Source organism: Melospiza georgiana, chromosome 2 (assembly GCF_028018845.1).
Source record: "Melospiza georgiana isolate bMelGeo1 chromosome 2, bMelGeo1.pri, whole genome shotgun sequence".
Classification (NCBI taxonomy): domain Eukaryota; kingdom Metazoa; phylum Chordata; class Aves; order Passeriformes; family Passerellidae; genus Melospiza; species Melospiza georgiana.
Window position 1 is genome coordinate 56,397,280 of NC_080431.1, and position 26,031 is coordinate 56,423,310.

Sequence of the window (26,031 nt, forward strand, 5' to 3'; positions counted from 1 at the left end):
TAGTATTGAAAGGAATTTGATTCAATTTGCTTCTAATATTTTAAATCCCATTTTTTTTCATCAAAGTCAGCTTTACAATAAGCCCCCACTTGCAGAACATGCATAGAGCTGCACATGCATTTTAAAAGACTCCCTTCCCTGACATACTGTCACCCTGGTTTTTTTAAGTTCTTCTAATCCTCCTGATGTTTACATTCTTGTAACAAACTTTCTCACACACTTTTCTGTAAATACTTATTGTTTGGCATTCTTTTATGGAGGAGGAGAAATTTGATGGACTGTTGGTTTGTCCAGTGTCATTGGAGAGGTGGCACTGTCGTCCTCCAATCCACTGTCACTTTTGGAAATCTATAAATGTTAGAGTCAGAAACTAAACTGCCCTCTTTTTTACCTTGGAGATTCCAGTGTCTGCGTTGTTTTATTTCATGTCCTACAGCGACAACATACTGCTAGAACAGAGAGCTTTGAAACATCATGGCAAAAGTTTCTTACAAATTGTATTAAATCAGGAGCTCAGACTACACCAGGCATAAGTTCCACTGAGGCTTCATCCTCTGAGTTTGCCATCTGTTATTTAAAGCATGAGAGTTGCCCCTTCTCAGAGACTTCATCTGAACTTGCTGCAGTGCAATTTAATTAAAACACTTGTCTGGGAGAGGGGTGGACTGATTTTTGCTAGCTGGCATATATCTAGGAGTAGCTAGGAGCATGGTTCTGTTCCAAAAACTCCTATAGAGCCATTAGAAAACTTGTACTGCCTGAAGTACTCACATTCCTTGTGGTTATTTCTGACACATGAATGGTACAGTCATCAAAAATGTGAGAAGCATGTGGTAAAACTGGCAAAATCTTGCTTTTCAAGACATTCACTGGACTTCCTGCCTGCAGCCAAATAAAGAAGAAGAATTTGCCACATTAGTATTACTGTCAAGGAGTTAAAGTTTTTAAATTGCTTTTTCTTTATGCTTCAAACAAGTTTCACCCTAAGGTAGTACAGGCAAGACAGAGGGTCAGGTATTGACTCACAAGACACAAGAAGTAGGTTTGTTTTCCTCCATTTTAGCTGGGCTAAAACTTGAGCCAAACCTGTTTGTGAGGATGTGATAGTGGCAGGAGGCCCAGTTCTGATATTCAGCTATGCAAAGCAGACTTCTGCCCAAATCTTGAGAACCACATATGTGAATGATCAAAAACATACTTTAAGGAAAAACAATTCCCCAGCTTTCACACTTCCTGGCTTCAATGGATGGAGAAAACTGCTGGATTTGCCAACTGCAGCCTGGGAAAATTTTTTGCAGTGGAGTGAGAAAATCTGACAGCATGAATTTTCAAAAGTGTGAATGTTTGTATAGGGAAGCCTAGGAGAAGTTCTTATTTTGCAAAAATGAATTTTTGAAGATTGTTTAACGGTAATTATTTTCAGTAACATGCTGGGTTCTGCTTTCAGGAAGTTTTATTCATTGCTTTCAGTATTCATGTTAGACTACTGAAGCCTTTGTTCAGTCAAATAAAGTCCAAATATTGGGATCTGAAAGAGCAAAACAGACCTATCAGGTTTTCATATTCTGTTTTATATAAGTGGCAAGTAATTTCCAAAACACCTAAAAGTCAAGAGAAAGGTTTTAGCAGTGCTATATTGCCCTGCAGGCACTTTTGTGTTTTGCTGACTACAGCCCCAAAACCCAGCTTAGCATGGGGGCAGATGATTGTAACATGTCAGATAGAAGGAGACCAACTTCTTTCAGTCTTTTCAAATTTGCTGTCAGGAAGCTAAAGCTGATACCAAAGGACTAGAAAGAAAGAGCTCAGTCATTTCGAATTTGGAGCTGGAAGCAGACTTTGGCTGTCTGGATGGGTTAGTGACCAGAATACAGCATCTTTGAATCTAGAGAAAATATCTTGGAGACAACAGATGAAAAAAAGAGTGAAAAAGCTGCATGCATGCAACCAAGTTTGCTGGTTAGTGCAAACTTGCACTCCAGTAACAGCCAATTTCAGAAATGCAGTAAGGGCAAAAGCAAAGCTGTTATCCTGTGTAACTCTGTGCTGAACTTCTGTAGAGTTGGTGAGGTTTTTTTTAGGGATTCTGTGGCACAGGATTCTGTGGGCACGTACCAGGTACAGTCTGACCTCAGTTACTTCGACAGAAAAATGAGTGTGGAATTTTTTTCAGGTTATTTGAGCAGCACCCTCCATACACAAATTTCCCAAAAAAAGCAATATTTTGCTCTCCCCAGCCCCTTGCTGCTCTTTTCCAGCCCTACAGCTCTCCTCAGCTCCTGCAACAGCCTGGGTCATATGGGGAGGAGGACCTGCTCCAATTTAACATTAGCATGGCAATATGGAAAGTCAAAAAATGAGATTAATTTAGTATGAGGAACTGTGGAGGAGAACGAATAGCTTGGAGACTGCAGATTTTAGTCACAGCAGACTTGGAAAGGCTATGTGGGCTCTGACTTCAGCTACTGGCCATTTACATGGCCTGTCAGCTCTGTCTCTTTGGAAGCCATTTCTCTTTGCTTTTTAATAATAGGGGAGATTTAACCTCTGCAGAAAAGGCCATTTCCTTTCTTCCTCAGAGAAAAGCCTCTAATTTACTTTTTTACTTGAATGTTTTTCTTTCTGTAACTTACTAACTGCACGTCAGACCAGGACGAGAAGTAAGATGGTAGCACCGAGCCCTGGTTCCTTTCCACTGTTCACACAACCAGCACTGATTGCTAAGAACAATCTCCGTTCCTCTGTCCACTTTGGAGATATTCCTCCCCATGCTATTTTTTATTTCATTTCCTGTGTGTATGTGTTAGCCAAGGTAAACTCATCCCACAGCACACTGAGCATGAACAAAATAAATACAGGAAGCTCATGGCTTTTTTTAAGCTGGGTGCTATTCATCTTGCTGAAACAAACAACCAGAAACCCCTGCTTGGCAGAATGCATTTTCAGGCCAAAATAGAGCTCTTGTTTCTCTAATGTGAATTCTGCAAAGGAGCCATTGGTATTGCGTAGGAAAATTTCAATAGCAACTAAGCAGACCTGCAGGGTTTTCACAGCTGACAAGAGGGACTAAAATGGAGGAAATTCTGCCCAAATCCATATTTCTCTGTTACATGGAGGCCTTGGCTATTTCCTCCTCATTCATAAGGTCTGCCCCTGGGCTGGCTTTTCCTATGGAGTGCTCTGAGACCTTCAGTGCTCTACAGACAGTTCCAGACTGTGTTCCCCAGTGCCTGGGTACAAACACAACCTTTGGACACAGCCAGTCCCAACAGCAGTCTCAAAGACACTCTTATCAAATGTTCTCACTGTACAACACACTTTTGAGATGCACCCAGAGACTGGGAAGGGCATTTCCCAGTTTAACTGGCTCAAGGTTCACCTGAAGTTTGGGACATGACCTTTCCCACACCAACACTTCACTGAAAACTGCTTTTCCTCATAATCCACAAACTCATTCCTGTCTGTTCTCATTGAGGAAGGGCTGACTTTAAAAGTACCTGGTGGCAATCCCAGAAAGATGCAGTTTCAGTGTATTACTGCATGCAGCTCATCAGAAATTTCATTTTCCCTCTGGAGATACTCCCCTGCTCCCCCACAGCACAGCAGGCTCAAAAGAAATCTTGAATTTATCAGCAAAACAACTGGCAACTTCCTCACAGCTAGAGAATTTATCTGCAAATGGAAATAGTTGAATTGAACCAGCTGCATACCAGCTGGAACATTTTCACTGCAGCAATTCTTAGCAGAGGAGAATATTATAAATTTTTTTAAACCTTTCTTAAAATTATCACAGTAACAGTCCCACCAGCTGAATTCAGGGGTATGTACCAGTGGCTCTCTGTAGGCCCTGGGGTTCTGATGTGTTTTGTGGTTTTTGGTTTGGTTAGGGTTTTTGGTTTGGTTGGGGCTTGGGTTTGTTTTTGTTTTTTTTTTTGTTTGTTTGGGGGTTTTTTGTTGGGTTTTTTTTTTTGCGGGTTTCTTGTATATTTGTTTGTTTATTATTTTGTTTGGTTTTTGTTTTCTTTCTCTAAGGCAGTGGTGAGCTCCAGTGTCCTCACAAAGAACAGGGGGAATCCAGACAGCTCTGATTGTGACCACTGTGGGGGCAGTTATGGTGTGAATATAATTTCCTGAACTCATCTTGTTCAGTGATATTTTTCATTTACATTGTCAAAATACTTTCTTGACCCCAAAGCAGAAAGGCCACTCCAACGTCAGACTGCATTTAGTTATACCTCAACTGGTTCAAACAGCAAAGCAAAGACTGGCATTTTTATCTTCTTCACTATCATTTTTATCTGCTTCACTGCCATTGGGATTTCCTTCATTGCAGACTTCCCACTGGTGACATTAGGATTAGGATGTCTAGGAATCAAGAGACATTGACATAGCGAATGTTCCCCTGGAGAGTTATCTGGCATTTTCTTTCCAAATTAGGATGCTTAGCAAGCCTGGGACAGAAAAACTAGAACTGCACCCATTGGTACTGCAGATGTTATAAATACAAATGGGTAGTCAAAGGTTGTTAATTTTTATGTGCATAAAATGCACACACAAGAGAAGAATATAAACCACCATAAAACAGATGCATGGTTTTCTCTAATGCTGTGCTCATAGTATTATGCCAAAATATTACACTGAATGCAGTGAAGCTCTCTTTCCCCCCACTTATTTATTTATTTGCTTTCTAAATGTTTGTGTGTAAATTCAGTTCTTATTAAAGCTCTTGCTTGAGATCACTGGCAGTAACAAGCTCTTGAAGAGGCTGGCTCTGCAAAAACTTTCCTCTTGACATCTTTTGGAATGCATTTTTATTCAGGTCTGAAGATGTTCTCTTAATTCCAAGGGGACTGAATATACATCCTCCTTTAAAAACAAAGCAAACAACAAATCCCTCTGGTTCTCTTGGGGATGAATTAGTATCTCATTTCTTTGTGGAAAGGGAGCATGGAAAAAAATCTATGTCATCCTGAATATTGTGAATTTTCCACTTTTTCAAGAGTTAATGTTATTTCAGCAAAATAAGTAATTTCCTGAGGAAGTCTGACTTTCCTTGCAACACCCTTCTGCCTCTATTTTTATTCTGAAAAATATATCCCAGATACATTTGATTTGGTAAAAATTCATTATACTCAAAATAAAGCACTGTCATCCCCTGAAATGTTTTGATGTGAGCAGTTTGAGGTTAAAACACAGCATAAATCTTCTTTTTGACTGTGCTCTGTGTGTCATCTGAGTACATAGAGCTCTCATCATCTGCCATGTAGCTTCATCCAAGGGCAGAATGAGCATCCCAGGCATTACAATTGCAATTGTAATATGCCATGTCATGGCTCCTTGGGTAGATGCTCTTCAATGTCACCTTAATTTTAAATAAGACCTTTCAATTTGGAAACAGTAGAACCTTTTGTTTCCACGTATCAAAAAAAAAACCAAAAACAAAAACAAAAAAACAAACCAAAAAACACCTTTGGAGAGTTTTCAGAACTGTTTTCAGAGTTTGTTCTTCTCTTTCAGCTTTTTGACCTGATTTAAAGAGGGAGAAAGTGTCAGAAGTGATGGAAAAGGAAATCCAAATTTTTTTTTAAGAACTATCTGTGTCTGCTGTGCAGTGCCATTGCTTGCCAATGTCATTGTCCTTGTCCTAACAAAATTTATACAGCCATTTTGGGGAGTTTTGCTGAAGCAAAAGCTGTGGGACTTAGACCATGTGAGAATGGTCTCAGATAAAGATAAAACATGAAATCACACCGATACGCTGTGTTGGACTGCATACATAAGGCAGCACTCACACAGGTAATGGGAGAAGTTTTGAAATTTCCTGCAGCTGGCTTTCTGAAAATCAGCCATTAGCTGAAGTGTGAACTCTAGGGCTCAGTAATATTCACATCATCTCTTTGAGAACAGTTCTCCCCACTGTCAGAGTAAAGAAGGTCAAATCTTTGCCCTGCAGAGCCATGCTGCTGGATGGGCTGCAAAGATGGATTTTTTTCTTCCTATATACTATTAGTGAAAATTCAGTAGCTGGTCCAGTGAGGTATAACTTACCTGAACAGAAGTCTGAGAATTCAAAATTAAAGGGCAAGAGGTCTCCTCTGTACTCAAATGCATAGATTAATTACAGTGTGAATACCACAGAGGAAGAGCACAACTGGTAAATTATCTTGTCACTGAATGTGGGAATGCAGTAATGAGGCACGCTGTTACTTGTCATTCATATTATACAGTAGTTACCTCCATACCCTGCACTATTAAATTTCTACTCAGTTAAGGTGCATTTAATAATCTGTAGATGAATAATATTTTCAACACATTTAAAAGAAAATAAGATTAACACAGTTCTTTCCCTATAAAATGAAACCAAGGCCATTCTTAAAATTCTGGGTGGAAGTAATTTAATTCAAACTATGTATAGCTCGTCTAGCCTTGACACTGAGATTTCAGAAGTGAAAGAATAGTAGGTGTCAGCATGGGTGAAAGGAGTTGTCCTCTTAGGATTTCTCTCTGTTATTTGTTATTTATAGAGCTACATGATGGACTTAAGCTAGATGCCTAATCAAAGCTAGGGAAGAACAAATGTATATGCTACACAAAACCCACAAAATCATTCCCCAGTAGATGAATTGGTATACAAAACCCACAAAATCATTCCCTAATAGATGAATTTACAAATATGGGTGACTTCCCAGTCCTTCTCATTTTTATTAAGCAAATGAGAAACAGGTCACAGACTTTTAACAAATTAACACCCTAATTAAAATCCTTCCTGTTCAGAGAAAGCATGGGAAAATTCTGATTCAGAAAATTGCAAGCATCAAAATAATGATAAAAAATAGGCTGAGTTTCTACTCAGCCATAACCAGAGCATCTCCCCTGTGGCAGCATAATGTTAAATATTCCATTTCCAGCTTTGGAGTGATTTGTTTTATGTATTTCTTGAATAATATTGGTATGCTGATAACCAAGTTTATAGATGGTTATAAAATCCTTCTGCTGCAGTCAATTTTCTTTTAATGTTACAAATAATAATAAAAAAGGACAGACCACTTCATAAATCACAAGATTCTTCCCTCTCATATTCATGGAAAAAACCCAAAAAACAATTCAAATGATAACGTCATGCCAGCTACACATCTACTGGAAAAGGCATCTTTCACGATGGCATAGAAGTGCCATTTCAGTCACTGACAAAGCTTTTGCTGTGGTCTCTACAAAAGAACCTCTTATCTTATCACTGAACACAGCTGTAAGCTTCATAAATGTATGCTGCGAGTGCCCAGCTCCAAGTCCTATTGTAAAAACCATCAGTAGAAATTTGATATGCAAATCTCTGGACAGTTTCTCGTCCTTGGGGTAAGTATGGCAGCTTATCAGGAATTTGGTGATACTTAGAGATTACTCTCCAAGCAATTCCTCATTACATGGGCGAGGGGAACTCACGCCCTATCACAGCTCTTGAATGTTGAGTGTAAGGTTTGTTTAAGCATATTGACGTGGAAAACTTTGAGGTTAGAAGGAGCATAGGGATAAATATGAAGTCACAGCTTAAGGCTTCTATACAGAGGTAAAATTGTCTTCCATGTGCTTATTAGCCAGTCCAGAAGGATTGAAGAATTGCATTAATTTTGTGTTCCCTTAGTTTCAGAGATTCATGTTGCTTGCCCTCTATAACCCTGCTTGTTTTTTGAAATCTCTGCTCTCCAGGGGACAGTCCTTTGGAGATACGGCTTGCACCTTGTTGATGGAAGTATGATGAATTCCACTTTTGCAAGAAAACCCAAGAAGCCTGTGCCTTTGCCTGATCCCCTTTTTTGTTTTCTCTCCCTGTCCTACCACCTAAACACACCCCGTCAGCACAAACCCACAGATTTCTTTCTGCAGGGCTTCCGTCCAGCCTCTCAGCCCCTCAATTTTATATATAATCTTGATGACTCCATACCAGGCGGAGAATCCAGCACTTGCTCTTGTTCAGTTTCATACAGTTGGTGATTGTCCAGCTCTCTCCAATCTTTCCAGATCTCTGTCATCAAGGAAATCCAGAGCTCCTCCTCAGCAAACTTCATGTACATTCAACTGCACTGTCCAGATCATTGATAAAAATAACAAAGAGCATTGGCCCTAAAATTTTGTACTTTCTCTTCCAAAGACAAGATATTCCTCTCCTACTAATGTTTGCATCATTTCAAGTCCAAGACATGAAAATATCCTTGATAAACATACAAGGATGCACAAGCTTCTGTAGTGATCTGCAAGGAGATGGAAATTCCCATACGGGAATCCCAACCTTGATGATTTGAATCATGCATGATCTTACCCTAAATATTCAACTGGCTGCCAATGTAATTTGGAGTGTGCCACAGAGCTGTGTTTTAGGAAGACTCAGCTAATTTCAGTTTAGCAATGGAAAAGTTGTGGATCTGAGCTGTGTAGTCAGCTGAGTGTTTTCTACATGTCATGTAGAGAAACAGGCATTTTTGGAAAGCTGGGCATCCCACTAACTTGAAGACACTTTTCAAGCATAAGTTTGCCTGTGCAGTGCTTATGTATTTATATGTTATGGAAGAACGTCAGTTACTTACAAGCAGTGGTGCCTAATTTCCAATGAGGAAAATATTTCCACTATGCCTAACTTTAAGCGCCTAACTACAAAGCCTAGAAGGCTGGACTACAATTCTTTGGATGATGGTGTGGAATGCCAGTCTTTTCTGAATTTCCTCCCTGAGGAAACCCGTCTCTTCTTGATAATGCAAGAAATTGCTTATCTGGGCACTCAGAATTATGGGGTTTATGTTCTAGGTGTCTTGGTTATACAGCGACCAGGACTGTACCATTTGCCAAGCTTTATGGATGAAGATTTTTCTGCATGCCAGCTGAAGATGCTAGTGTTTTGGTTTTTTGAGCTTACTACAAGACAGGACTGGTTTCTCAGATGTGCAGCACAGCTCACTGTATAGCCTCTGCTAAGGATAATCAGGTAAAAGAGGAAAGAAATCCAGCCTCATGCTGCATTACAGTTTAAAAAACCTTGTAGTAACACCATGTGCCCAAATTGAACCTGGCAGCCAAACATACTGTGACTCCAGATTGCCACAGTGCTCCATAAAACCCCCCAAACATGTAATTTTGAGCAGAAAGCCTTTTGGTAGTCAGGAAGTCTGAGAGGGAACACTTTTGCCTGGAAGCATAATGTGCCATTTCTTTCTATTGAGAGTAAAACCTCCGCCACTGAGTACCAGTGAATTTGCACCTATACTTTTGCAAGGCAAGATTCACCTCTAACTTTACCCTCCAGCTCTGAAGACAGCAGTGGGCTGTGAAGTCTGTATAATCTTCTGGCAGAAGCTGCAGTCTTGCAATCTCAATGATTACATTCAAAGAGAGATAATAAAGACTGTGATAGAATGGACAGTTCTGAAGCAAGTTGCGTTATTTCAACCTGCTTAAGTGGTCATGTTTGCCTTTTATTTCAACTCATGGTCTAAGGAGATGGAAATAGAAAACATCCAAAAAAGGATGTACTTCACAGTACATCCTGTTCACATGTGCATAACTCACACTTCTAAAGCAGGCATTGTATCTAAAATAAAATCTTTTGAGATTCCAAGAGCAGAAAGACACTGTTACTATGAGCATCTGTGAGCTTCAAAAGCCATTACAGAACAGCCATATTGCAAGGAATATAAAAACCAGATTTTGTGCCTCATTAATATTTTCCTGTTATGTTTTTTCCCTGGCCTGCAGAGGGACTCCTGATGTGTTTTGGACTTATTTCACTTTGCATAGCCAACTAAATATTCACTGCCACAGGGACATTTCTCTCAACCCATATGTGTACCTCTACTTCCAGGTTCTGGTGACAGCTGCTTTCTAACTCAGGAAATGTTATTTATTTCTTTGTTTACAGGAAGTGGAACTGCTTCAGGTGGAGATGATGAAATAAACATCAGAAAGGGGAGGCTGTCTCTGAAGATGGACTATTTTTTGAAGAATTTCTGCCTATTCCTATTCAATTTCAAACTATATGCACAAAGTTCCATGTTTAGAAAAAATATAATCAAAAACCACATTTCTCAAAAATGAGTTTCTGAAAACAAGGATTCTCACCAAATTCTAGTAAACAAAGTATCTGTACTAGCTCAATATTTTATCTGGATTTTGTGGTAGGTGGAAACAGATTAGCTTAAATGTAAGAACAGAAAAAAGATGAAACAGCAGGAAGCTGTCCCTTAATGTCTAAGTTTCCTCTTTAAATAACACATTGCATTCAGGTTGACCTGCAGCTTCACCAGTTGAAATCTCTGTGTAAGCACACAAACCAGCTACAGAAGGTTGAGAAATTGTCTGATCCATTATTTTCCAGTTTTCTGCTGTGAAGATTTCTTGCACCATCTGCTGAAACACCATGTGCAGACATTGAATCTTGTCCCGACTCCTGTTTGAGATGGGGGCTGATTCTACCTGAATAATCCTGTGCTACCAGCAGGGAGTAAATGAAATGGAACAGCTGTATGCTAGTACAAAATATCCCTATGGTATCCAGGGCTATCTAGGCTTGGAATCCAAGTTTTGCTACATATAATATACTTCCCAGGCCCAAGGGATAGGAGGTTAGAAATAAAGCAAAGATAGGCATATCAAGACTAAAGAATTTCCATGTTGGAAATTCCCACATTGGTGATTGTCCCCTCTGCAGTGAGAAGTGATTTGGTGTTTGTCTTAGACAAGTTATAATCAAGATTATTCCTTAGCTACACATCTCTGGTGTCCTGCAGAGGTGTAAAAGGCAGCTGTGTACTCCTCAGTCATGGGAAATTTTACCAAAGACCATCAAGGTCCAATATTAGACATTCCCCTTAGACTTGACCCAGAAGTGATTACACAAGACAAAACAGGGAAGAATCCATCTTCTCTCCAAGTGCCTCTTTTCTAATTATTTTAAGAAAGCAGTGTTAAAAAAACAAAACAAAACAAAACAAAATAAAACAAAACAAAACAAAACCCCAAAAAAACCCAAAAAAACCCCCAAAAACCAAAAGAGATGAAGAGTTCAGCCTAATATGTTCATGCAAAAATAGGGGAACCAGGCTTAATGACAGATATCAGGCTGTCTTTGGCAGCAGCAAAACTGGTGACTCCAATCACACCAGCGAAATGGTTGTCCTGGTCTTTCTCAACTTTTTATTTCCCAGGAGCTTTTCAAGACAGAGCAAAACCAACTTAACTTAGCCATGACACTTCTGTTTCTTCTATGATCTTATTTGCACTGCAATCTAGTACTAGATACAATCAAATCCTGAGCAGACTCTCCTTTGAACAATTAGGCAATGGAAGGAAGGACTTGACTATTTGTTTCACAATTCATTTGCAGGAGTTAAAAACCATGAGAAACAAGGAGGAACCAAACAGTATTAAGACTGCCACTGTTTAACTCCTATGTCCCAAGGGACGAAGGGAATAACATAGTTAATACACAACAAAAGTGATCATAACCTTTTTCTTTTTCTCCAGGAGCAGGTAGCAATAGATTAAATAAATAAACAACTGTCCAAAGACTCCAGTCTTCCTATCTTTCTGCAGGTAATTTTATGACTGTAATGTTGTGGTATGACCCATAGAAATCATTTAACTGTAAACCTGGTAATCAATCTAAACAATATTTATTTGGTATTTCCCAGGAAGAACCTTGGATCTCAGAAAGTGTTTTTCAGAGCTCTTCCATTTATTTATGCTTGGAAGCACACGGATTAATTAGAATAAGGTTATTTCATGCCTGAAACACCATCCTGATACGCTACAGCAACTCTTACAACACCCTTGTGATCTACAGTATCAGTACACCTGCCATACATTCACTTTTTGAGTGATTGCCTACACTGAAGATGAAAAAGTTTCTGTAAATCTCTTCACTAAACCAAATACCTGCTGTTGCTGCTACATGGACTAATGCACAGGGCAGAATATCACAGATCCCTTCCATTAACATGTGTGCTTGTATGTGCCTGCACAGACACATAAATATAAATATTTATAGAAAGAAATGTAAGAAGTATTAATAATATTTTGTTTTCTCTTTTCAATTTAGCACTGCCTACTTTAGGACAAACTAGAAATTAATCATCTAGCTCTGCCACCTTTGAGTGTTTACCCAAACTCACATACCTGATAAAACCCCAAATGTTCTTTGGGTTTATTCCTGTCATTTCCACACATTTTCTTGCATCCCTGCCTCCCAACAAGTGACAGAAATAGAGGTAAAATTGTTGAAAAACATAGTGACTACGTCCTTTTATTTCCTCCTCAGTGGCCCCTAGTTTGGCAAATGTCCTCAAGACATTTCCAAGACTTTTGACAATTACATGATTCAGATCAGCATAAACATGTGCACTTTAAGGGAGGTATCTGCTTCAAAGCCCACCTAAACACAGTAGCTTTTCAAAGCTGAAGAATTTGCTGTTTGAAGTCCTGAGATGGGTGCTATCTTTAAAAGTTTTTGGAAGGCTTTGAACACAGACCCCAGTGTGATACACAGGAGGAAAATACCACACAAAGATGGGGAAACCGGAATGCAGTCCCCAGGATACTGCCGGAATTATCCCTGTCAAGCTGTGCAGTGCCCAGTGCTGGATGCCATGCGCTGTGAAGGTGGGGACCTGAAAGAGAACTGTCAGGGGACAATAGTGGGAAAGTTTGAGGCTGAATGAAAAGAAGAGCTACAATAAAAGACTGCTGAGGTGAAACAGACTGTTAAATCTAAAGAAGAGAAGACCAGAATCACCATTGCTGGTGTCAGTAAAGAGTACTTGACCATCAGCTAGATAAACTGCCAGGAAACAAGTGCTGAGGGATGGTATCACCCCCAGGTGAAGAAAGGACCAGGCAGCTTCCATCCTGGTGATTTTGTAACCATAGTGAAAGATCTTCACCTGCATTGGTTCACAGTGTAGATTCCTCCCTTGGCTTTATTTTTTTTCTTCTTCAATCAAATAAGTATATAAGTCTGCAATGCAAAAAGGAGCAGCTTCAACAGGATAGACTGAGAATGTGTGAATGAATGGTTCACCCCACAATAATGATCAGGGGATTTTCTGAACAACTAGGATATATTCAATTAAATAATTAGCAAAATAATTTAAATATAGGCCAGGTAAGTATAGCAAATATAAAGCTTCAAATTAAAGCAGGTAAAAACCTAAACTGCCAAATGAAACAAGTCCTGAGAAAGAGCCTGAGCCCTGATCATCCACAATGCTAAACAGTTATTTTGCTCCCTGCAGTTCTTTTGGTTCTCTACTGGTCTCTCTCCAAGAGGAATTTGGTATGGAAAGAGCTAGCCCTAAACAGTGTGGACAGTGTGTAACTGTGTCACAAGGCTTTAATGATAAGGATCAGTTCCGGCCTTTTGTCCTTCATCACTACTGACAGCTGCTGTGACCTTCTCACTTGTTTTGTGCATGACAGACAAATTCTTTTTGAACATAGCCTTTTCTTTTTTCATTATTTTATAAAGTTGAAAATAACCAAAAGCCAATTCCAAATAAGTAGTTTCAGTTTTCAAAGACATCTCCTCAAACTGGTTCTGCCCTGCATTTCAGCATTTCAGACTTAAGGATATATATATATATTTATACGCATACATATGAATGTATATATATGTGTGTGTATGTGTGTTGGTTTGTTTGTTTGTTCCATTGCTAAACTCAAAAAAAAGATAAAATTAATCACTAGTTTACGTAGTCCTTGTCTTCAAAGACCTCTCCTTCAAGAAAGTGTGACAGCAACTTGTAGAAATGCAGAGCCCATGTCTTCAAAGCAACACATTACTTGTTTTGTCCTCAAAGCATTTGAAGTGAGATCTAAATCACTAGCAGAGCTTGCTCACACATGTGGGGCTCTGGGCCTCTCTAAGCTCACCTCTGACAAGTGGAAGTGGCTCACAGAGTGTGCAGTGTCTGCGCTCTGCAGAGTGTGATGCCCCACAAGGCCCTGGGCTGACACCACACTGGCAATCTTTGGTGCAGATAGCTATTTCCATCTCTAGGCTGCCTCTTGTAAGTGTCCACTGAGTCCTTTAAAGTTAATTCTGGTGTCTCTGCATCATGCTGAAGCCATTCCTGCAGCCCTTTTGCTGTCCTACATTTCAGGCTCTCCAACATCTCTCCCGGGCAGCCCCCTCTATACCCACCTCAAAACTCTCCCTTCCCATGGTAATTTCAGTTTCAGCTTTTCCTCCAGCCTTGGGAGGAATAACACCTTCTAGGCTGACTGAGGATAGCTGGGTGGGTGGATAGCTTCTCCCCTGGAGCAAAGATGGGAAAAAGAGAACAAAATCTTCCACAAACCCACATGATTAATGCTGCTTTATCTCCATAATAAATCACTTGTCCTTAGCTCTTTAAAAGTTTAATTCTTTAAAAAGGCACTTATAGCTTCCCTTTACGTAACCCTTTGTATTCAGACAGGCAATTCAAAGCTGGGTAGAGGAAAAAACGTGCCATCTTTAAAGTAATTCCTGTTCAAATGTCAAGATTTTCTTTGCTGATTGTAACAAATGCTGTGATGTCATGTATAACAGCAGTTAGCTTGCCCATCTTCTTTTTTGTATTATCAGACTTTCTGGTGTACTGATGCTGCAAATACCTAATCAGCTCATATCCTGCTCCATTTTTCATGAGCCTGAAAAGTGACTCTGTCTCATCTCTTTCAAGTCAAGACTAAGGTTTGAAATTGGTATTAATGGCTTCCAAAGGAAAGTGCTTGCAAGCTCTGTGAAACTGGAAAACATCCCAACGGGGAACTGGAGGGAGAAACAAATGAGAAAATAAGGAAGAAGATGAAATATTCTTTAATGATATCCCGAAAAAGAAAAGAAAAGTTCTGTCTCCTTGGGGGCAGGGTCCTTTGGGGAAAATGTAAGCACAACTACATACTCTTCCAGCAAATATCTTCTTCACTAGTACATGCTCTGAGATTGCTTTCAAGTCGGCTGCTTCCCAGGAGCTAAGCACTAAGTGAGTCCCCTTGATGTGCACGGATGTTTTGACAGGCGTGGGAGCTCCCAGGGGGAATCAGGCAGGACCCTCCAGGCTGCTGGGGCTACACTCTGCAACCTCTGACTGCAGAGGGAGGGGGCTGGTGGTGCCCCAGGCAGGCTGAAAGCATCCCTGGGCCACAGGAGCAGCTCACCCACACCTCAGTGCCCCTGGTACACTGAAACTGAGAGGGTGCTCAGGAGCCTTCCCTTTATTGACTTTGCTTCTGGAGAGAGGGGCTGGGCTGGCTCAGTACATCAGGTTGTGTGCTTTTCTGCTCACAGGAGGTGTTAGATGAGGTACAGGGTGGAGCTCAGACCCGTGTAGCTCTGGTGGGTGAGTTAATATGCAGTAACACTGCTCTAGTGAATTTTGGGCACCAAAAGAAGGAAAGAAGAAAGAAATCTATGCAGCAGAGCATCTTTCAGAGGCTCCTTATGAAAACAGGCCATCTGGCTTCACTGCAGTGCATTTGTTAACTCTCCAGCCTACTACTCTTCCCCTGCTGGGTGACACATGCTGAATCTGTCACACAACTAGGACAAAATTATAAATAAACAATGCTGCATTCAAATAAAACAGAACTTTCCCGCAGTAGGCTTACAGGAAGAAAAACGAAGTCAAGAGGCAAATCCTTGTTCTTTTGTGTGCAGGATAGTAGGTTCCTTGTTCAGCACTGGAAAGGATACATGGATCTCTCCCTGGAGGAAGGTGCCTTTTGTTGAGTGCTGCTCCTCTTAAGTGCTGCAGATGCAGACACAAAGGTGCCATTGATGGCATTCACTTGGGCTTTTTGGGATCTCAGCCACTGTCATGGGCCTGTTTTGCCCTTCATTGGCATGTGGTGAGAAACAGCTTGTAGTGCTCCAGGTTTTAAGAGAAATGAAGGCAGCAGGAAAGCTAAGAGGTGAAGTCTAATATCAAGTTAATAGGAGGAATGTGAAAGAGAACCAGAGATTCCAGTAAAGCAGCTGGAGTATGGGACTGCACTTGCATCACTACTTGTGGAGGTTTTGTATGCTGTCTCAGATATTGAGCAGTCCTCTCCTTTTCAATTGTATAATCAGAGATCTTCTCCTGCATTGAGAGACTTGTGGACATGAGAAACCCATCTGAACAGCAAAATCCATGTGAGCCAAGAGGCAACATAAATATTTAGGACTTCTCGACTGTCGGTCATGCCCCCTTTCAGAAAGAAAGCTGAAGAAAACTTACATGCCAGGTCCCTGGCAGTCAATTCCATCCATCAGCCAGGCCTTGTATGCCTGTGAACTGTATGGCAGTGTAGTGGTAGCTCATAGTGTCACCTCCTGGGAAAGACAGAGGAAGATTTCTATAGGCCTGTGAGTCAAAAGGCCATGTTAACATTGGCTGCAAGCCACCATTGTCTGTAAGCAAAAGCCTTCTCTAGGCTGGAAATGTAACAGGCCATGCTAACTGGGGTATTCTTCTATTTTTTTCATTCCTTAAGTCTATATCATTCAATGCCTGAACAAATAATATTGTGAAATGATGCAAAATTGTTGCAAGCTAGATTTCCCAAAGGAGGTGGCACATTTGCACAGCCTGCGGTGTTCAAAGGCCAAAAGCTGGGTTGTTAAAAGATTAAAGACTTCTTCTACTTCAATCTTCAAAAAATAAACACCCAATTGGTCAGGTTTTGCCCAGTTCAGTGTTCTGCAGCTTATTTGAAGTCATAGTAAATGAGTGAAATTGCTTTGGATTCACGTTCATGGGAGTAAGAGATAAGCTGGGCTCGTGGGGGTGAACAGATGTGACCTGAGGCATAGTTAAGGTGAGGGTCCGAGTAAATGTGTGTGTGCATGCCCAAAGCACACAGCTAGGATGCCTCTCCTCCACACACACAGCCCCACAGAGGTGGTACACACACAAAAGGCTGTATCAGTTGTTTAAAAATAGAAAATTAGGAAGAAAGCTGTAGGAGCTACTAAGGCTGCTGTGCTATCCCATGGAAAATCCCAGCTGCTTTTAGAGCACAGGGCCATAAAAAGAAAGAGCCTGCTACTCTGCCCAGTACTGGCTCCAGGTTTCTGCCCACAAAAAGCTGATCACAAAGTCACAGAGAAAATGGAAAGGTCATGGTTGTACAAGCAGTTCTGGGAAAGTCAGGGGAGAGAGGCAGCACTGGCACTATTACCAACAGAAGGGACTTTGATGAACACAAGGCTGCTGTAGGATGTCACCCTCATTTTGACCTCCTTTGTAGACCTATTTGTTTCAGGAGAAACTCTGACAGGGTCACTGAAATGACACATTCATCCAAACTCCCCAGAAGAGCTGGGCAGGGTTAACCCATGCCCAAGCACCAACAGCACACTCATACCCGAGTTTCAGATAAATGTTTTTTAAATACAAGCCACTCTTAAAAATTTCTGTAAAATTCAGACTTGGAAACAGCACAAGCTCTCTCCCATGCTGAAAATCTCCAAAGGCCATAACAAAAAATCTGATAAGTGTACATCTCCCCATTGTCTGCATCAGGAGTTCTGCACCCAGCTCTGGGGTAGTCCTACCCAGCACAGGTAGGACACTGACCTGTTCCAGCAAGCCCAAAGGAGGGCAAGCAGGTTGGTTAGAGGGGTGGAACACCTCTCCTATGAGGAAAGACTGAGAGAATTGTGCTTGTTCAGCCTTGGAAAGGGGTGGCTTTGGCCTGACCTGACTGTGATCTTCCAGTACCTGAAGCAGGTCTACAACAAGGCTGGAGAGGGGTGTTTTATAAGAACATGTAGTGACAGGAGAAGGGGGAATGGGTTCAGACATAGTAGGTTTAGATTAGATATTAGGGAAAAAAATCTATAGTGTAAGGGTGGCGAGGCACTGGCACAGGTTGCCCAGGGCAGCTGGAGATACCCTGTTCCTGGAAGTGCTCAAGGCCAGGTTGGATGGCGCTGTGAGCAACCTGGCCTAGTGGAAGGTGTCCCCACCCATGCCAGGGGGTTGGAACAAGAGGATCTTTAAGGAAATGTTCAGACCTGCAGGCAATGAGGTACATTGATAGGGAACAAGTTGCTCATCTCCTGGGGAAAAAAGCAGAGTAGGAAAAGAGGAGCCTGGGCAAGAGCAGAACTGTTGCATGAAGCCTACAGTACAGAGTAATAACTACATTTTAATTTTAACTGATACTGACAAGAACCAAAAAAGTTACACTCTGCTCCACTTTAAGCACACAGAAGAGCTTTGAAAAAGCCAAGAATGACCATGCTCTTCCGCAATGTGACCATCAAATGGGTCATGCTGCACTTGGGTACCTCCACAGCCTCTATTAGATCCTGGAGAAATGGTAGTGTCAGATAGTTCTTTTGGACTGGTGTGCTCACATCCCCAAAAGGGGTTTCAATACAGCCCTTTGAACTGATTTGTCACTTGGGCCAACAAGAGGATTTACCCCACTGAAGAACCCTTGAGACTGTCCCTGCTGACAGGAGCCACATTTGAGCGCAGCACTGTGCAGAAGCTCTGATCCAGCAAAGCATGTTCAGGGATGCATGAACACAAGTAAACCCATGGAGCTGGAGCTCCTTAGGTGCCTCCTGCTGCTGCCAGGGAGTGTCCCTGGCAGGAATACATTTGGTTTTCCCACACGGAGCTGGCACTCAAACTTCCCCTCCACTGTTGTGAGTGCGGCAGCCCTCGCCCCCCTCTTGCACGCCAGACAAGCCAGGCAGCAGCTCCTGTCAGCGCTGGAGTTTTATATCTCCACCACACCAGAGCCTCCTTGCGTGCAGCCTGGCTGCCAGGAGCCCAGGCTGCTTTCCATTATTCAGGTCAGAGTTCGCTCTCTGGCCTGTGGGGAATCAGACTCCGGGATCAAACACTTCTCTCTGCTTGGAGCTGCTCCAACAGACGTGCAAGGGAGTTTTGTTTGTGCAGAGGCAGATTTGTCCCTGGGTTGCTCCTGGGAAAGCTGCACAGCATGCTCTGGAAACCATGAGCAACAGGCATTCTTGTTGGAGCGAATTACATTTGCCAGATTTAATTTATTCAAATAAGAAACATATTCATGCATTTCCCACTATACATTGTTTATAAAATCAGTGGTGCAGCACCTCCAGAAAGTCATGAGCCAACTGCTGCACATGACCTGCTCTGGGATTCAGGCTGCAACAGGAAACTGGACTTGGAACAAGAATTCTCTCTTAAATGAACTTTTGAAACTGGATCTACATTGTGAAATATTTGGATATTGAGCAATGGAAGAATGTGGAACATAAACAATATCAACTTCTTCCTTTGAGCATTAGCAAGCTTCAGCAAGCAGGCTGGGTTCTGCTGTGGCACAGGGCACACAAGGAGGCTGCTGAAGAAGCAGGGCTTGTTGCGGTGCCTTTGCACATGCTGGTTAGATTGCACTCCTTGTCTCCTGGTAGCCATTCCTCTAGTTACTAGTGTGGGTGAAGCATTTGCAAGTGAAAATTGAGAACAGAGCCTTTTGCTCCTCAAGTCTCTATGACAATACATTCTTTCCTGCCTATGATTTTGCTAGGAAGTAGGATTTGACTGCTTAGAAGGTGGGTTTGTGTCATCCACCACATTCTGGCCGTTCTGCTCAGAGAAATCTAATTTAATCTGGGATTACTTGAATGTCCTACTGAGCCCCACTAGGCTTTGACTTGCAGGCAAAGAAAAGAGGGCATGCTCTTTATTGGCTCTAATTCAGTAATGGCCCAAAGCTGCAGGGAGTCAGCTCAGACCTCAACAAAATATATTGCTGCTTCACCAAAGCAAGCAGAAGAACATCATGCCCTTCTGGAAGCAATTATGAGCCAGCAGCTTAATGCAATAAAGAAAGCCCTTTTTTTTTTTTCTTTCCTAGTAGCATCCCAAAATTTTTTTCTACAAATGATGCAGAATTTTGAATTACACAAATTATACCTATCAACAGTAGCTTTGATCTGTTCAAGGGTAGCTTGACAAGCAAAGCCTCAAGCAAGAGTAGAACACTGCACAGCTTGGAAGAGACTAAGTTTAAAAAAATCTCTTCTGCCAGGCTCAGTGCCACAGCCTGGAACCAGCTGTGAGCTTTAGTGTCATTACAAAGCTGCAGTACCATCTTTAAAAAGCGTGCTGACCTTCAGGATGGTCTTCTCAAGGATGCCTCCCCCTTATTGCCCACCTCCTGCATGGTCTCATCTGGCCCACACGTCTGCCCACTGATTTTCTACTCCTTAGGGAGACTGCCCTCACCCTCCCTAAGGAATCATAAATCAGCAATGATGAGGAGGATGTGACTGTGTCACCATGCAGCTGTCAGCACTGAGGACACTGACATGCACTGGGCAGCACAGATCCCACTGGAGACATGCCACCCTTGATCCCTTGAGCATTATGGCTGTCCTGAAACTTCTTCACAATCAATCCATTGGGTTTGCCATCAAGAGCTAACAAAAGCTGGTGTGGGCACACCACCAAGCCAGTGCCCCAGGTTATATGTCCAAGATATGTAAGTAAGAAGTATGTTTAAATTTAAAACATCACCTCAAGCAAACCTGGGAGCAAACTGACCATGATTCTTCACTGATTCACCTCACACTTATTCACCTAGGCTCAAGATTAAAAAAGAACTTGGTTTTTGTGCATCTGAGCCTCAAGGAGCTCTAATCCTGAAGAGCTTCTGTCCAAGTTTACCGTAAGAGACAAAAGGGTGAGGACATTTTAGCAGTGAACCCTAGAGATGGATGCAATGGGCAGTGGGCTCAGCAGCTGCCCAGCCTGTCTCTGAGATGTTGCAGGGCAGGATCTGAAGGAGCAGGAAGTGCAAGTGTGCAGATACATGGGGAGAAATCCTTCTCAGCCGAGAGGCAGCATGAAAACCCATGGCTGGGTTCTTTGTGGAGACATGCACAGGTGAGAATATTAATTGGATACAACTCTCTCATGCCTGAATTCAGCCGTGGCTGAAGAGCTTTGGCAAGGTGGTGGCCTACAGTTGTACAAACTGGAGGAAAAAGTCTCATTGATATCTCATAACATCTTAATTTTCAGCTCCCAAGCATACTTATCTCTGTTTATGTACAGGGTTGAAGGATGGCACTGACTGAGGTTCTCCCATCTCCACTGACCATGGATTTGGCTCTGCCTCACCTAAACATTCTGTCCTGAGCCAGCAAACACTTCTGCATGTTTATTTTTAAGCAGCTGAACCATCCTGCTACCTTTGTGACTCTTGTATGATACATTCTTTAATGGATCTACTGTTACCACAGTTATCTCTATTGCTTTTCATATCACTTATTTTCCATCAGTTCCTGCCCTTTCCCCCTAACCCTCTCAGCTTTCTGATAACATATGTACTTTCAAATGTTACATCTTTTTACTTCCAAGCTTGCATGTGCATAGACCTTTAATTCACAGTGAAAGGGTATCCAATAATTAACCAGTACTGCAATATTGCTTCCTTCTTTCTTATTAAGGGAAGACAAATCTCTGTTTCATAAACCTACACCACCGTTATGGTGCTCCAGAATGTACTCATTAAGAAGAATTATACAGACAATTAAAGATTGTCATTTAATTTCTCTTTTTTATTCATGGTTAGGAATGTGAATGATCTAAACATCTAAGTTAATGACATGGTTTTGTAAGGATGTTTTGTCTGGCATGTTTTGCCAGACAGCTTCCCTGTTGCAAGAAACACTGAAATTAATTATCTTATTTTCCTCATTAGTTATCACAGATGAATAATTTCTAGATATTTAACAGATCCGGTATGGATATAGCAGATGAATTTCATACCCAAGATGACAATACTCAACAGAGATATTGTTTAGTAGGAGGATGTTTCTGTGCATTCAGCCTTGCCTCCACTGATCTAAAATTAGACCTTTCTGGACTTCAGTGTAGTATAAAACCTGAGCTGAAAATAGGAGCCAGTCTCTCTTTGATGTCTGGTGACCACCCTTCAGCCAGGTTTTCTGATAGCACGTTGGAGCTTCCTTCCTGTCACGGACTAAGATGTCCACATCCATCCCTCTCTGCCATTTTACTCCTATTCCTGATCTGATGCTTCATAGGTCTCTGAATACATGAAAAGCATTGACTTTGCAGGTCACTATCCCACAGTATTCTTTTTCCATGCAGTTACTCAGCTGACTTGCAATCTTGCTGCTGTTTCCAACTGCAACCCTGAAGTTTGTAAACTCTTCCAGTGCACTGCAGCATGCAAAGAAATTTCCTTCCATTCCCCACACAGAGTTTTTAGGTGCTCATTATTGTCCACTAGAAGAACTGAAAGAATACATTTGCTTACAACAGCAAATAGATCTGCTCCATATGAGAGTAGTGGTGGGATGGATTTGTGACCATGAGTCCAGGCATGGAGGAAACCAGATTGGCTACTGACAGAGTGCAAATGGCCAGAAAAGTGGTTACTGGAGTCTAAACTGGAGGAAAGCTCTGTGGTTTGGCCATATATCAAGTATACAAACTCTACAGGTCAGAAATAGAAGGGACAGTAATAAATTCCCTAAAAACATTGTGCATCGAATCTCCAATCTGATGTCTGTTTTGTTTGGGGTTTTAAAATTTATTTTAAAGTAAATCTTCATTTCCTTTCCAGAGTAATGCCAATTTTTTGTTCTATAAGATTTCAGTTTTCTTTAGGAAGTACTGTGAAGACAAATGATGGGACCCCTGGAGTGTGGATTCTGTGGCATTATATTTTACAACTAATGACCAGATCAGTTTCCACACTGATAGCATTCTTTACCATTACTATTACTATTTACTGCCAAACCATGCTATATGAAGCAGGCATCCAGGGTCAATTAGTGCTAGTTGGGGAGGGTAATATGTGCCTTTCTCTGCCCATTCATTAAATCTATCCTTTTAAAATTGCTTATGGATAGTTTTTCAAGAAGCACCCAGCGAGAGGTCTGGGATAGATGGTTTTAAGCACTGTGTTTGCTCATTCAGTGCTTCCTGCCTGGACTCCACTGTGTTGGGAAGCAGCAGAGGTGACTCAGAGGTTTGGACATGGCTTGTAATTTCAGTTCACACAACCCACAAGCACATGACTTCTTTTTCCACATTATTACTGAGTTATGCTACAGCAAATCTTAATGACCCACAATGAAATGCTTCCCTACACCAAGCAAGGAAAACCACTATCCACAAATTCCCCATTTTCTTTCTCTTGCCTCTATTAAAATAATTAATCACGTGGGGGAAAAGCACACATGGTCTTGCTGTGAGGTCACAGTGAAATGATACATCACGAAGGCCATAAAAACACTATAAACATAAAATTACCAGTAGTGGTAAAAAAGAAAATCAAACCCTCTAGAAAATAAACCAGAGAAGAAGTGAGGACCTCCACTGACACACAGTATTAGTATTTTCCCAAAGAGGGACTTCAGCAGGGAGCACAAGGGCTGTGCAGGAGGGTTTTTGGTGGTCAGGATGCAAGCAGCAGGTGAAGCTGGAGAGAGGGAAAGCCTTTGCCCCAAGTCATGTTGAGGGAAAGCGTGTTACAGCCTCACCAGGGCTGGCACGGCTTGTGGCATCCTCCACCAATTGCTGGGTGTCAGTGCAAGTGACAGCTGTGCGTGTCTCGTGTCACCCAGGAGCGTCCTCACGGACATAACCAGGAAAGATGTTGCCTGATGCTCATGTATTTTCTCAATTTAACATGTGCCTGCACTAGTAAGCCAACTCTTCTGCTAGGCTAGCAGAGAATTGCAGCACCCAGCCTTGGTGAGTTCGAGTGCCCATTGTTGCTGAAGTAGGTCAGGGGAGAGCAGGCTGCCAGGCTGGACATGCTGTGCCAGTGAGGGTGAAATCTGTTCCTGTCCCAGCTCCTGCTGCTCCCAGGAAAGGCACAGAGGGCACTCACAAGTGAGCTTCTGACAGTGCTTTGCCGCTGCCAAATGCTCTCCGCCACAAGCACAGGCAAGGTCGGAAAAGGGAGCGAAGGTGTTTGCCTGGAGCAGAGGTGGTCACTGGGGCTGACCTGGGGCTTCTCGAGGAGGAGCCTGAGACTGGGCACCGGCACTGCACTGTGCTGTGGGGCAGGACTGTCCGTGTGTCTGCAACCTGCCATATTCCCCTCCCAGTGACGGGCAGCACAGCCCTGCTGTCCCTGCCTGCCCGCTGAGCTCTGGCATGGAGTCTGCCTGCATTAGCACTGCAGGGGAATTGGCCTGGACAGCCTGCAAAACAAAAATTATATGGTACACCCCTGCAGTGAGAATGCATCCAAATGCCCACGCTCAGATGAGAAAATATTTTGTTTGCTGATGGAAATACCATTTTCTTCTGTTCACTCGGCCTGCCTCACATAATTCAGAGGTTAAGGTGGGAATAATCCAGGGGACTGGTATAACTTAATACTACCAGAGCCAGAGATGGAATTTCATGCATGGAAGGGAAAATTGATTCAATCTAAATATATTTCTCCTTATAAACCTGGTTCTTGTCCAGTGGGCCTTGAGGAAAACAGGAATAATACTAGAGCAAATCTCTCTACTGCAGGTGCTGAATCAAGGTGCTAGGTCAGAAATATTTACTAAAATAGCCTTTTAAGCATGAAAAGTCAGAGCAACTTAAAATATATATATAGTAAGTAACAGGACACGATATTTTTAATCATTTCTTTATTACATCATATTTCATAATTTGCTGTAATTGTTTTGCTGCAAAAGTTTTGCAGTTTTGATCATGTCTGCTTTGTAATCTTGTAATCTTCTCCCTCTAGTCAGTCAAGAAAAAAGGATGATATGGTAACAAGAACAAAATTAGGATTCTGTAGCTATGTTAATAGCTGGAAATTAGCATGGGCTAAGTTACAAATAAATACAAATATGCATGATTTACAGGAAGGAGAAAATGTGCTCAGAATGCAAAATACAGCAAAATTTCTGATCAGAATATAACCCTGGAGTGTTATACCCCTTGAGTGTGGATCTCTAACAGAAATAGGCAACAAATTTCACTCTGTGAAATGAATTTTAATTGAAGAAATACAGAAGCAGAGGAGAAACTACTGATGAAATGATAGTGCATCCCCAAAGGAACTTCTACTGGGGATAAACTAAAAGGAGTTAACTGTTTGGATAGAATCCAAAAAAACTTTATGTTTCATATTACTTGTTTCTTTTTGCACCAGGGGATAAAAAAAAGCCAACCAGAGTTTTTACCTTATTAATGGAAATCAATTAGAAACAGTCCAAAAATCAAATAGAAGCCAAGTGAAATGCAGAGCTGACTAGAAGCTCTGAAGGAAATGTTCTTTGTCTTAACTAGGCTATTAGAAAACAAAATATAGAAGCAGTAAGAGCTTCAAAGAAATGCAGTGGACCAGGTCCAAATCCCTGCAACACACTGGGCTGGAAAAGATTCACTGGACCGTCTAATTTATTTAACACTTTGAATTCCTAAAAGTGCACCAGCTATAAAAAGTACAGCATATATTAAAAACCACATTGCATTTCTTTGAAATTAATGAATGGCTGCTAAATTTGAGCTCCTATTTTCCATTTAAAAACCACTTAGTATAACCAGAAGCTAAATAGTTTGGGTTACTCAAAGCAGGAGAATGCAAACAAAAGGCATGTTGGGTACTGAAAGATTTAGAGTAAGAATGGCTATTGAAAAAAACTTACTCATAAAATTTTATGCTTAATTCTGCTCGATAATTCTTTGTTTCTTGTAAATGAAAGTTTTACCCTAGCTTTAAGGGTAAGATGCTGAAGTTAAGGTACAGTCCCTCTGCAAGACAGAACAATTGTCACTCTATGTGCCACACTGTGTCAGAGCCAGCCTCTTTAAGCCTGCTACAGAGTGAATCCTGAGATGGGTGTGTGAAAAGGAAGGAGGAAATGCACCTTCCTGCCAAGGTGTCTAAAGGCCATAGAGAAGATGTCTCCTCTCCCATTCCTCAGTGACTTTTCCTGCCACCCTCCTGTTGCATCCTCTGCACCTGCAGGAAGGCGGCTCCTGGTGTCTCAGGGCTCAAGGCTGTACCCCCTTGATAAGGAAATCC